This window comes from Equus caballus, chromosome 22 (genome assembly GCF_041296265.1).
Source record: "Equus caballus isolate H_3958 breed thoroughbred chromosome 22, TB-T2T, whole genome shotgun sequence".
Classification (NCBI taxonomy): domain Eukaryota; kingdom Metazoa; phylum Chordata; class Mammalia; order Perissodactyla; family Equidae; genus Equus; species Equus caballus.
In genome coordinates, this window is record NC_091705.1 from 38,218,031 (window position 1) to 38,231,939 (window position 13,909).

Here is a 13,909-nt window from a genome sequence, read left to right on the forward strand (position 1 = left end):
ACTAAGGAAAATTTTTAAAACACTATACAGGCCTGACAAACCTACTTACGGCCCTGATCTGGCCTGACGACCCCCAATTTCTTTCTGTGTGTTTCTACGGCCCCACGGACCATGAGCGACAGTGAGACACTCTGCCTTAATCACATCTGCGTCCTCAGCAGCGAGCACAGGACATGAGCCCACAGCAAGGGCCAGAACACGCACATGCACGCGCGCACACATGCATGCACACACGTGCGCACACACACACACACACACCCCCAACTTGTGGTCAGTGAAGTCAGAGAATCTGAGAGCGAAGTTTCGACAGACGCAGGAATCCTCCGGGCGCACAGGATGCATCCAACTGCTCTGGATCCGACCTAAACCTCCCCCGCCCTGCAAGGGTCTCAGCTGCGGGACAAAAGCCGAAAATCACGGAGTGGGAAGCAGGCGACCTGCGCTCAAATTCCACCTCAGCCGCAAACTCGCTGGGCAAGCCTGGGCCGAGCCACCGAACGGCTCTGAGCCTCAGTTTCCCCTTCTGGAAAAATGAGACGAGCGGATGAGAAGACGTCTTGGCCTCTTCCAGCTCTGACAGTCTGAGTCTAGGATTCCAGCTGTCAGTGATTTATGTGGGTTAGTAAAGACCGAGAGGTTGTAAACCAAGGTTTCTTCAGCCCTCAGTTACCAAATCGATGAAAAGAACTGGGGGCTTGAACAGAGATGCGCGTGGTCTGTAACTCAGAAATGCTAAAAGCTACGTAAATAAACGCCCACTATGAGAGTGGCTAAATAATAATAATAACTGTATTCGTATGATACTGTCATCTATTATTGTAATGGTTATTAAAATCAGAGCTGTGTACATGGAGCGCTTACTCTGTGCTGGCAGCGTCCTGAGAGCTCCATGGCTCTTAACTCATCTAACGCCCCATCAATCTAAGAGGTAGGCACTCTTTTCAGAAATGAGGAAACTGAGGCAGACACAGGTAAAGCCGCTTGCCCGTGATCCTCCAGCCAGTAGGTAGCCAGGATTGCCCCTGGACCGGGGGCTCTCCAGCCCCCACATTTCACCATGAAGCCATCAAAGGTTGGGTGACGAAGAGTGCTCAGCAGTCACATGAGCAAGTGCACAGAAGGGACAAGAGAAGCCAGTCGTGCATCGTGTGTGTGGTGTGATCAATCCTTCTGCTAAAACAAAACGTGAAGAACACGGAGGAAACGCACCCAAGGTCCCATGGCTGTCTGGAAGGGTGAGACCTTGTTACTCGTCTCCCTTTTCCAAACCTTCTACAGGGCGCACAGTGGCAGCAGATGCAGCCGGTGTGTGGCAGGCGTCCCTGGGAGCCAGCTCGGTGCCCAGCACTGACCACTCTACCCATCCTCGCCCCTCAGCACCGCAAGAGTGGAAGCCCCCCAGGACATTCGCCTGCCCTGCAGCCCCAGCATCCAAAACCAGGCCAGGCACACGGCAGGCGCCCAACGCAAGGTGCGGAACAAGCTATCAGGCAGGAACAGAGAGTTTCCCATTTGACATCCCAGGAGTCATCTGCCCAAGATCACAGAGCTGGTAAGTGGTGGCCCGGGATAAGCAATGACAGCCACATCTTAGCAGAGAGTGTCCACCACCAGCACGAGGGGGAGAAATCGCAGACAGCAAAATCACCAAAGAGACAGGGCAACTAAATGCAACACGAGATCCAGGACTGGACCTGGACAGGGGGGCAGGGGGATAGGTATAAAGGACACTTTGGGGAAAATAGGTAAAATTTGAATTGTAGATCAGATAATTTAGTACCAATGTTAAATTTTCTGCCTTTCTTCACTGTACCGTAGTTATATAGAAGAATATCCATGTTCTGAGGAGATCCATGCTGAACTATTTAGGGGCATCACATCTGCAATTACCCTCAAAGGGATCGAAGTAATAATAATAATAATAATCTATGTGTGCGTGTATGTGGGGTGGGGGGAGTGATGGCACAAACGTAGCCATCGCTGACAACCGGTGAGTCTGGGTGAAAGGTACACAGGGTGCTCTGTATTTCTTGAAATGTCAAAATAAAAAGTTACCAAAACATTAACTTTGAAAAAGTGTCCTAAAGTGCCCATCAACACAGCCTGTGGAGTTTTGTGCCTAGACCCCATATGTACAGAGGAATGTGTAAGACACACAAAGCGTTTCACCATACTTGGTTCCAGAAGAGAGAGCGCCTGTCGCTGAACGGATGCAACGAAACGTGCTTCCGACACACGCTCCCGCACTGTATTTATGACCTTTGTGATCGAGGGGAAATAAATCTTAAAAACCACCCATCAACAGCCCAGCCGGCCATCAGCTGGCGGCTGGGACCGCACAGAGCTCCCTCCGTCCTCCCGGGGCAGGCAGGGCAGGAGGCAAGGACGCCAGTCTGCAGCCACGCCCCATGCAGGGGTTCACACTCCCCAAAGTCAAAGCCACTCATTGAGAAAGTGGCAGGGGGGCCGGCCCGGTGGCACAGTGGTTAAGTGTGCACATTCCACTTCATCGGCCTGGGGTTCGCAGGTTCAGACCCCGGGCGCAGACCTAGCACAGCTCGTCAAGCCACGCTGTCGCAGCATCCCACATACAAAAGAGAGGAAGATTGGCACAGATGTTAGCTCAGCGACAATCTTCCGCAAGCAAAAAGAAGAAGATTGGCAACAGATGGTAGCTCAGGGCCAATCTTCCTCACAAAAAAAAAGAAAGAAAGAAAGTAGCAGGAAGCAGGAGGGCCTCTGTCACAGAGTGGCCCCATCCAAGGCCTTTCACTCGTTCATTCGCCCCCTCCACCACCACAGTCAGAGCGCCCAGGATGCGCTAAGCTCTGGGATCTGGGAGGGAACACACCCACAGGGCCCTGACCTCATGACTCCTATTCTAAGGAGGGAGACAGACACTAGACAAGGAAACAGGAGAATTCAAGGAGTGACAGGTACCAAGAAGACAGGTGTGGTGAAATAGAGAACACGACTATAAGGCTCTCTGAGGACGGGACCCTCAAAGACGGGGAGGGACCCCTGACGCCAATCCCCGGAAAGGCCTAGCGGACAAGAGGAACAGCAAATGACAAGGCTCAGCGGCCGGAACCAGCCTAGCACAGCTCAGAAACAGAAGAAGCCAGCGGGCCCGGGGCATAAGGAACGTGGGGGACAGGAGGCCGGCACGATGAGCAGAGCCCAGATACAGGAGACCCTGGAAGCCAGAGTAAGCAGTGTGGACTCAACGAACGTTGATTTTCTGTGCCCCTACCTCCAGCAAAAGGTGGAAAACAGGAAGCAGGAGAGAGCCGGCGTGGCTGTACCCACACCAGACTGAAGAGACCAGACAGGGAGCGCCGTCGGGGTGAAGAGGCGTCTTTCACAAAGATAAAAGTCAATTCGTCAGGAAGACACGATTGTGAATGTGCACTTTCAGCAAAAGGACTTTAAAATACGAACAGGAAAGCTGGCCGGACGCACGGGAGAGACGCACAACCACAGGTGCCCACCCCCACAGCCCCTCCCAGTAACTGCGAGAACAAGGGGACCAAAACTCAGTGGGCACAGGAGAGACCTGGGCAACATTCTCTACCCTCTTGATCTAAATGCCACCAACAGAACATGCCACTCAACGACAGCAGAACACACACGTGTCCCCAGCGCACACGGACGGTCACTAACGTAGACCATATGCTGGGTCACAAACCAACTGTCAATACATTTCCAAGGGCTGGAAACCCACGGGGTTTATTCTCGGAGCACGAAGGAATTAAATTGAAATCACTAAGTAATAAGTTACCTGGAAAAGCCCCAATGTTTGGAAATCAATACCACCCAGAATGGCTTCCTCACTCCCACCCCACCCTCAGGGTAACAATGTCTCGCATAAATGGCTCCTAAAGAGGGAGGCTTCAGGCATCTGCCCCGGGGACAGGTCTGAGCCCAAACCTGCAAGTGGAGCGGGGAGGGGGAGTTGAGGGGGGCAGATGCTCCGAGCTTGCCCTCAACAACCCAATCAGCAAATCATTGCAGGACACACCGGGTCCGTGTTAGACAGACCAGGTCCCGCCGGGGAGGAAGGCGCACCCCGCCATACATCCCACCTCACTGGAATGAGCCCGGCTCACTCCACTGGCCAAGCAATCACTTTAATCAAGAGGGAGTGAGTAACACGCCGGGGTCAAGAACATGGGCTTTGGAATCAGACAGTCCTGAGTTCAAATCCACCACCTACCATGATGGGAGGCAGAAACCTGTGATGGCCCCCAGGAGTCCTGCCCCCTTGTGTACACGCCCTTTTAAACAGAGGGGCTGGGGCCTGGGTTTACTCCTGGGATTAAATCAGGGTACTTCACAAAGGTGAAGGGATTGCGAAGATGTAACTAAGATGCCCAATCAGTTGACTCAGAGTGGGCCTGACCTAATCAGGTGAGCCCTTAAAAAGGGACTGGAAAAAAGAGGAGTGAACTGGGCCCTTTCCCAAGGGAGAGAGATTCTCCCACCAGCTATGAAGGAGTAAGGGTCAGGTTTCGAGAGGGCCACAAGGCTAGGACCTCAGGGCAGCCTGTAGGAGGTAAGAACCATCACAAGCCAACAGCCAGCAAGAAAATGGGGACCTCAGTCCTGCAACCGTGAGGAGCTGAATTCGACCAACAACCTAAGCAGAGCCCCCCCCCACACACCGAGCCTCAGAGGACATCGCAGCCCTGGGCAGCACCTTGACTGCAGCCTCCTGAGACCCCGAGCAGAAAGCCCAGTCACACCATGCCCGGACTTGTGGCCACAGAAACTGCAAGGCAACCAACAGATGCTACTTCAAACTGCTAAGTGTGGTAATTTGTTACGTGGCAACAGGTCACCGATATGTCACCCCTGTGTGATCTCAGGCAAATGACCGCACCGCTCTGGGCCTCAGTCTCTTCATGTGCACAACTGCAAGGATCCAAACGAAGGAAGCTGTAAAACAGCCCGGCCCAGCCAGCGGGGAAGCAGCTCGCTCTGTGCCCTCTGAGGCCCATGGAGGGAACTCACAGTGGGGGAACGGGAGGGGCCTTAGTGTCTTTTCGAGAAGTTGACCTTTTTTCTCCATCTTTGGGTGGGTTCCTTGCAGAAGAGGATGGGTCAATCGTCTAGCTCCAAACTACAGCCGTCCCAGAGACGCCCGTGCTCGGACCGCCTTCAGAGCAGAGAGACCAGGAGTCCAGGGCAAGGGGCCGCTGGGTCCGAACAAACTCAGACGCTTACTTCAAGCCCCAGGAAGGATCTGGGGCAGTTTTCTCAAGATGAGACCCTGTAATTGTCGTTTTGTATCTGTAATTTCCCTACAAAAACTAGGGAAATACTAAGAATCTAAAACTAATTTTTACAAAAGATCCACCACCATTGACGGGAGCCTGACCGTGTGCCAGGTGCTGATCAGAGGGCGCCAACCCATCCTACAGACAGAGAAACTGAGGCCCAGAAAGGGGAAGCACCAGGGCCACACAGCCACCAGGGGCAGGAGCACGGGCCGGACCCCGGGCGCTGGAGCGTGACACCACCCTGGAGAAAATTCCCCTGCGCCGAAATCTCCTCAGCCCATGCCCCCCATACACATTCGGCTACCTTAGAGAGCATCAGACCAGCGTGGCCCCAGGTGCCCGGAAGTCTGCACAACAACATTCAGCAGTTACACAGATCGAGACCATCACACTATGCAGCAAAACAAAAACAGGTGGACAGAGAAGCATTTTTTCCATCCAAGAAATATTTAATGAGCACCGACTGTGTGCCGGGCACTGATCTTGGCAGAGAGGCAAAGTGAGTAACAGACAACGAAGGGACAAGGAGACAGGAAGCGGGGAGCGGAGTACAATTCCAAACGGGGCCGGGGGTCACATGGCCTCCGAGCAAAGGCCTGAAGGAGTGAGCCACCTGGATGGGGGGGGGGTGGGGGGGCGTTCCAGACTGAACAGGCGAGAAGGCCTGGGGCAGGGGCAGCCTGCTGTGCGTGAGCAGGGCCAGCAAGGCACGCAGGGTGCGAGGGGGGAGTGATGGCACGAGGAGGTTCTGGCAGAAGACGCGCTAACGATTGCACAACTTTGTGAAAACACTCAAAATCGCTGACCGGGACGCTCAGGAGGGTGAGGTTTACGTGTGTGAATCACGTCTCAATTGAAAAACAGCAACTGTACGAGGGAGAAAGAATGACAGGAGAGGAGACGGAGAAGCAACGGGCAGATCTCGAGGGGCCTTCCGAGCCATTCGGGGATTTGGCTTCTGCTGGGCAGGAGGCGGGGCCAGGGCAGGGCCGGAGCGGGGTGGTGGCCCGGAGGAGCCCTTCCAGCTGCAGGGAGAGCACGCGGAGGCTGGGAGAGCAAGGACACACTGCAGCTGTCCCGGCCCTTCGTCGGCCACGCGTCCTCCGGAGCCACTTCAGCCTCTGTGCCTCCGTCTTCCTCACCCAGGAAGTGGGTAGGAAACCCCTGCCCCACGGGGCAGAGGGGAGAGTGATGAGCACCAAGCGTGGTGGTGGCGAGGGCCACGAGGGGAAGGTGGGGTTGAGGGCGCCACCGACAGTTTTTCCATCATGCAAATGAGTTTCCTGAAGAGAAAACAGAGGTGGCCTCCCGTCTCGGCAGCCGGGACCCATCTCACCTCACCAGCCTTTCCGACCACGGCCACCACGCTATCCACGCCCAGGCCACACAACCGGGGCAAACTCCTCTCCGGGTGTGGCCGGCTCAGACACAGTACCCATGGGGAGGCTGACACCCAAACAGGGACAGAGATGGCCTGGGGCACAGAGCAGCCTGGAGAAGACAAGACACCCCCATGGTGGAGGGGAGGTCCAGGCTGGAGGCAGGAGGTGGCTGCTGTGACCTGGGGAAGCACCCTGGGCAGTCCTGACTTTCAGATCATCAAGACCATGCCACACCCTGCTAAAACCCTCCTGAGGCTCCTCGCCCCACAAAGAGTAAAACCACCCGCATTGGAGGCCCATGCCACCTGGCCCCTGCTACCCATGCCAACCTCATCTCCCTCACTCTCCCCTCCAGGCACCCCGGCCTCTTGCTGTTCCTGAAACAAACCAAGCATGGTCCTGCCTCAGGGCCTTTGCACATGCTGTTCTCTCTACCTGGAACACACTTCTCTCAACTCTTCCCACAGCTGGCTGGCTCCTTCTCTGCCACAGGACTCAGGTCAGATACCACCTCCCCAGAGCGGCCTTCCTTGACCACCCCATCTCAATAGGTGCCACCATCCCTATCACCAACGTATCCCCATTTTATTTCCTTCTTGGTGCATCCACTCCCCAGCTGTGTGGACTTGAGCACGTTCTTCAACCTCTCTGGGTCTTAGTTTCCCCATCTGCAAAACAGGTGTAATGATGACATCTACCTCAGAGGGTTTTTGCAAGGACTCAAAGAGATAATCCATACAAACCACTTAGCACGGTACCTAGCACATAGTAGGGCCTCCATGGATTATGTTGTTATTATTACACCTCTTGTCACTTTCCCAAGTGACCTTTTTTGGTACTGTCTGAAGACTCCACAACAGCAGGAACATTTTCCATCTTGTTCTGGTCACGTGCTAGCACCCAGCCGAATGTCTGGCACATAGTAGGTACTTAATGCCCATTTACTGAATGAATGAGTGAATTTGTGAATGAAAGCACTGACTGCCCACACCCCACTCTGACCCTGGCCTTGCTCCACCTGAGAGCGGCTCCTTGCAGAAGCCGTCCACCCCAGCAAGGAGGAAAGTCAAGTCCCCAGATCCTGGCGGCTGAGGGCCACCTGCCTCCACCAGCCTTCAGTGGCCCTGCTCCCGCCAGCCTGAAATAGCCTCGCCTCCCCTGGCCCAGAATCAAGGGCTCGTCTGCCAGTTCCACCCGGGGGAAGGAACCAGGCGGGTAAACACAGATTGAGTGTCCAACCACAAGACAAAAGGGGGGCGGGCGGATCCCCTTCTGGTCCTCAAGGAGCTGAGGAAATAAAAATAAACCTAAGATTCCACACAGGGCTGGGAGGCTGGAGGCTTCCCTTCATCCTCCCAGGTTCCTCTCGGGGAGCAGGAGAGCCCGCAGCAGGTGCCAGGCGAGGCTGCCCTCGTCTCAGCGCTCAGCCGGGCCAGGCACCTGGTCCACCACACTTGCTCCTCCCAGCAGCCCTAAGAGGGCGACCGTCGTCTCCATTCTGCGGACGGGGAACCAGGGCTCAAAGAGGCCGAGGGACCTGCCCAAGGTCACACAGGGGCAGAGCTGGGATTGGAGCCCAGGCCGCCTGTCTCTGGAGTCTGTCTCTAAACCACGAACCCGAGACACCGTGCTGGGTGAAAGGAACGAGCCGCATCATGCTGTTTATGTAAACACACACACACACAGATACACCTCGATTCCACGTATCTCCACACGTAAATGCCCTAAAATGGTCTGAAAGCGGAGCTGGTGGTCAAAGGAGGTTTTAGCCCAGGGGTCTCAGCCAGGGGCTGTTTTGCCCCCCAGGGGACATGTGGCAATGTCTGGGACATTTTTTGATTGTCCCAGCTGGAGGAAGGGGGTACTGCAACATCTAGTGGGTGGAGACCAAGGATGCTGCGAAACATCCTACAACGCCCAGGACAGCCCCCCAGAACAAGGGATGACCCTACGACGCCCAGGACAGCCCCCCACAACAAGGGATGACCCTACAACGCCCAGGACAGCCCTCCACAATGAGGAATGACCCTACAACACACAGGACAGCCCCCCACAACAAGAGACAACCCTACGAGGCCCAGGACAGCCCCCCACAACAAGGGATGACCCTACGACGCCCAGGACAGCCCCCACAACAAGGAATGATCCATCCCAATACGTCAGCAGTGCCAAGGGTTGAAAGACAGACCAGCTGCTGGGGTGGAAACGCCCCCCGCGGAACCTCTGTAAGAGGGACCTTGATCCAGGCTAAGACACAAATCCCCAGAGAAGGATGGGGCCACCCAAGGCCTCTCAGGAAGGAACCTGACCAGCTGCAGAGCCACTACAACTGACCGGAGCTCACTACCCTCTGGGGCCCACAACTGCTGCAGAGGGTCGCTCTGGGGGTCTCACTCGCAAAACAAGGAGATCCAGACCCTCCCCCCCCACCCCTCCCCACTCCTGTGTCTGAGGGACAAAAGAAAAGAAATCACAAAAGTCTAAGAGGTCAAGTTCTGCAGCCAGGCAGGGCCTGCTTCACAGACTGAACCTGCAAAAGCTTTCCGAGAGGGAGGGCTGAGAAGCAAAGAGGATGTGGGTTTCTCGATCTGAGGGAGTGGCCCCGAGCCCAACAGGTCTTCCGCTCACTGGCTTGATGAAGGGGACACTCTCTAAGAAAGAGGTGCCCTGAGGCCTCCAGGAGCCAGGGACGCCAACCCCATCCATCTCTTCTTGCTGTGATAGATCAACGGTCAGGAGGGCAAATGCCACAATAACCGCCAACAGGTGCCCAGTACGCTTGTTTGAAGTAACGCTCACTCAGATGCCCGAGTTCCAGCATCTCCCTTGAGTCATCCTTCTGTGAGGACAAAGACCACACTTGCCCTGTTGACAGCTGCATTCTGTGGCTCTGAACACTGCCTGGCATACACAGCAAGTGCTCCATAAATGCTTGCACGCAGGGAAAACAGTCAAATTTCTCTCTGGTTTTACCTGTTCGGAGCTCTGTACGCCTTACACAAAAGAGGGCCCAGCCACCTCCTGCTGGCACTGAGGGTTTATTATCCAAAGATTTCCACTGACTTCCTGACCTTGTTCTGCCCAACACAGAGTGGCCTGGTCCAGGCTCTCCAGCATTTAGGATAATCTGGACCTCATGGCTTAGTTCCTGCCCACTTGGGCAGCCCGGAAGTCTGACAGGGGCAGTAATTTTGGTCACAAACACAGCGTCATGTTGGGGCAGTTCAGGGTAGCGGTAAAGAATGCGGGCTACCTGGTTTGAATCCCAACTCTGTCAGGCTGTGTGATCTTGAGGAACTGACTCAGCCTCTCTGTGCCTTTGTCTCATCTGTAAAATGTGAAATGCAGTAATGCTTGAAACCTCTGAGATGATACACAGAGAATGCTTTCCACAGGGCTTGCCAACATTTAGCACCATCTAAGTATTAGCAAATTATTATGACTATTGCTGCTGCATTAATCTAATGATCGTTCTGAAAATAAATTCTTTCTGTCAGCACGCTTTAAAAAGTATCCTCACATACACATGCATAATTTTATATAAAAAGGGTTACGGACAGGATGTCTTAATACTTTTTTTTCCTTTTTCATCTTCCTGCCTGCCTTTCTCCACAAGACGCACACCTTCCACCCTCTTCTCCAAGCTCATGCAATGTTACACATCCAAGGTACGTGGGTACCGGATGGTCACTGTTTATTTTCCCAAAGTGGAACTGCGTTACACACACCTCTTAGCATCCTACCTTTCACAACACGACCTTGTGAAAATTCCCCAAGTCACCGGTTGGTCACCTCCCCACCCCCCGGCCCTGCTCCCCACTGTCCGACTGAGTGCAGAATCTTAAAAAAAAAAACAAAAAATAGTGACGACACAAAACCACAGTTTCTTGTTTTGGCAAGCAGAGCTCCAACAAGCAGAAGAGTTTGGTCTCCTACCCTCCAAAAGCAGAACCACAGAGAGCACTCCGGGAGCTCTCTGCCCACACGCCCTGATCCTCAGGGACCCCAGCCCAGCCGGTCGGGCAGACCCCCTGGGTGTCTGGGAGTGACAGGTCCCTGTCCTCAGCCAAGGGGAGCCCTTTGGGGAGCTGCTGACCGGCCCCCAACCAGGAGTCTCTCTGCTCATCCTCCAGGCTCCCTCTCTCTTCCCACCGCTGCCCAGCTGGCAAACCCATCAGGGGACCCGTTGGCACCTGCCCCTGAGGTCTCTCCCCTGGCAGGCAGGGACCCCAAACCCAATCCAACCAAGAGGCAGATGGGCCCAAGGCTCACTCGGCCTCCCATTTAAGGGGGAGACTTTGAGCCCCAAACAGACAGCCTCATCTGCTCCCCACTGCTACACATTCCCAAAAAGCCACCAGAGCATTCGGAGCACCCATGGGTGCTGGGCACAGTTCGAAGAGCTGTCACCTCAGGCTCATTTAAGCTTCACAACACCCCTAAGACACAGGTGCCATCCTATGCCCATTGTACAGATGGAGAAACTGAGGCACAGAGCAGGCTGGTGACCTGCCCAGGGCCACAGACAGTCAGCATGGGACAAAGCCAGGATGTGAACACCTGGTCCCAGAGCCCCACACTCAACCCTCAGGCCGTGAACAGACACAAGCGCAGAGGAGGAACACAGCCGCCTGACATGCCCATTCTCCACGGCTCTGCCTGTTCCGAGGCAGAGAGTCACAGAGAGGAAGTCACGGGAGGAAGCACAGACGGGGGTTCGAATCCCAGTTTCGCCAGCTTAATCAATCATGCACCAAGACCTTCGCAAGCCAGAGGCAGTCTGCACGGTGGCTGCGGACATGAGTTCTGGGGTAGGAAGCCTGGGATCAAATCCCGGCACCGCTTCTGCGTGCCCCAGGGCGGCTCACTGAAACGCTCTTTGCCTCAGTTTCCTCATCTGTCAAAGGGGATAGCAACAGCACTCGGTCCGGAGGGGTGCTGGAAAGATCAAGGGAACTGACACAAGTCAAGTGCTAAAAGAGCAAATTGTGAATCAGTGTCGGCTCCCACAGTGACGACTGGCATGGTCATTATCATTATCGATGCTGCCCGAGAGCACACAGGGAGCACACAACACAGCCGGGCCTTCTAGATGTTGAGATCTGAGGTCCAGAGTCATTTTCTCCTACCACCTCTGTGGTGGCCCCCAAGAGAGATCCGGCACGTCTCCAAGAGGGCTGTCCTTGCCTCTCTCGGACTCTTTAGAATAAACATGCACGAAACACAGCACCAAAGTCATCAGTCCCTCTTGGAGACGGAGGGGGGTGCCATCCACTTCCTGAAGGAGGTGGGGAAAGACGGGGAGATTCTAGAGGAACCACAGAGCCCCAAGCCCGGAACCAAACAAAACCACTGGTTCCGGAGTTTAGATGGTCAAAAGGAAATTCACTCAAGTCCCTGTCCTCCTTTTGGGGCTGACTCAGATCTCACTTCCTCCAAGCAGCCCTCCCTGACTACTCCTGTTCTCTGGATGCTGGAATCCTTTAACCCTAAACATCTGTAATATTTGTTTAATTATCACATAACATAATGAATAATGATGATAACAAATATTTACATCTTACTCCCTGCCAGGCACTGTTCTAAGTGCTTTATATATGTTTACGTAATTCACTCATCCTCTTAAAAAACACTGTAAGATAAGATCTATTATCATCCCACACTTTACAGATGAGAAAGTGAGGCTCAGAAAGGTTAAGCCACTTGCCTAAGGTCACACAGCCCAAGCACTTGACCTCAAGCAGTCTGGCTCCAGGGCCTAGCCACCTACTCAAATTTCTGTAAACATCCATTTTGCCACCCCTAGACTGTGCCCTCCTTGAGGGCAGGAAGCCCGCCCTGGCGTTTCTGCATCTCCCACAAAGGCTTCACTTCTACCGGCAACGGGCCCTCACAGGAAGGGACGCAAGGAGACCAGGGCCATCGCCTCTGCCACATGGAATTAAAAGGAGGGAAGGATTCCCGGGCATTCTCCTGAGCGGGAACAATCCCTCAGCAGCCTAAAGGCTGGGAGGAGACGGGTGGAAGACAGAAGAGGATCACAAGCCGCAGGCTGCCAGCCTCGCTGCCTGCCGTGGAGAGCCGGGGTAAAGAGCAGTTCACCAGGCTCTAAGCCCTGGGTTTTCAAAACCCAAAGGCCTAGGGGTTGTCTAGGGGCCACTTCGGATGGAGCAAAACAAGAGACGCCTCTTGCGGGTCACAAACAAGGTACAGCCGGTCGGGTTACACAATCAGTCCGGTTCTGGCACCAGCTTGGGGACACCCAAAAGGACAAGGCAGAAAGGAAGCCCAGATTCCCCTTCCCTCCTTTCACAGGTGGGGAGGCTGAGGCCAGGGCAGGTGGCGCGATTGGCCCAGGACGTCAAAGCCGGAAGCAGCTCATCTCAGAACTGACCGGTCAACCGAAAAAAAAAAAAAAGGAATAGATGAACTCAGCAAATTTAAAGTGCCAAGGAGATAATGTGGAAGTAGAGAAATCTTTTTTTTTTCTGTTTCTTAATAATAAAAATGGTTGATTCCAATCAATTTCCATTATTCCAGCTTCCTGAGACTCCACACGCGGACCATTTAAAACCACAGCTAACCCAAAGGCGGTCTGTGTCTGCTCTGAAACGCACCACACCATCCAGGGCAGAGAGTGCGAGAAGGGGGTATTTTCTTTCCCAGGAATATAAAAATCGGTTTGTCTTTCCTCGCTCCCTCCCAGGCTGAGGAGCAGGGAGTGGCCCAGAAGGAGAAGTGAGGAGTTGCCTAGAATTTGACATTGCTCACAGATGCCAGGGCTGTCGACATCTTTAATTCAGAAACTGCCAGCTTCACACGGAGCAGATTCTTTTTTTTTTTCCTTTTTTTTTTCTTTTTTTTTTTTTTACTGTGAGAGAGGGAGAGACCGGACAGAAACCCTAACCCTCCCTTATTCTCACAAGCCTTTCTAGAAGGGTCCTTTAGCCAAATGGTTTTCAATGCCTCTGCACAACTCCACACACACACACACACACACACACTCCTCTTTTCACAGAGAGAACTCTCTCCTCCCCGAGTTGGAACTCAGACCTCACACAGCCTTGCTGCACCCCCAAGCCAAGGGGACCCCAGGGGATGCCAGTCTCCCTCTTCCCCCCAGACTGGGAGCCACAGAGCCTGGTTCTGGGTCCTCTGAAGGAGACACCACCGCCCCCACCAGCCCTTCCTGAACCAGGATTAAAAGACTTCGGTCCCAGCAGGAGGCACGGAGATGAAAGGCCT

At 54.2% G+C, this 13,909-nt stretch overlaps 1 protein-coding gene across 1 annotated transcript in view; it reads right to left on the reverse strand.

Moving 5' to 3' along the window:
• Positions 1 to 13,909, reverse strand: part of PREX1 (phosphatidylinositol-3,4,5-trisphosphate dependent Rac exchange factor 1) — a 182,200-nt gene that overhangs the window by 166,953 nt on the left and 1,338 nt on the right. The gene's annotated exons all lie outside the window — the stretch shown is intronic.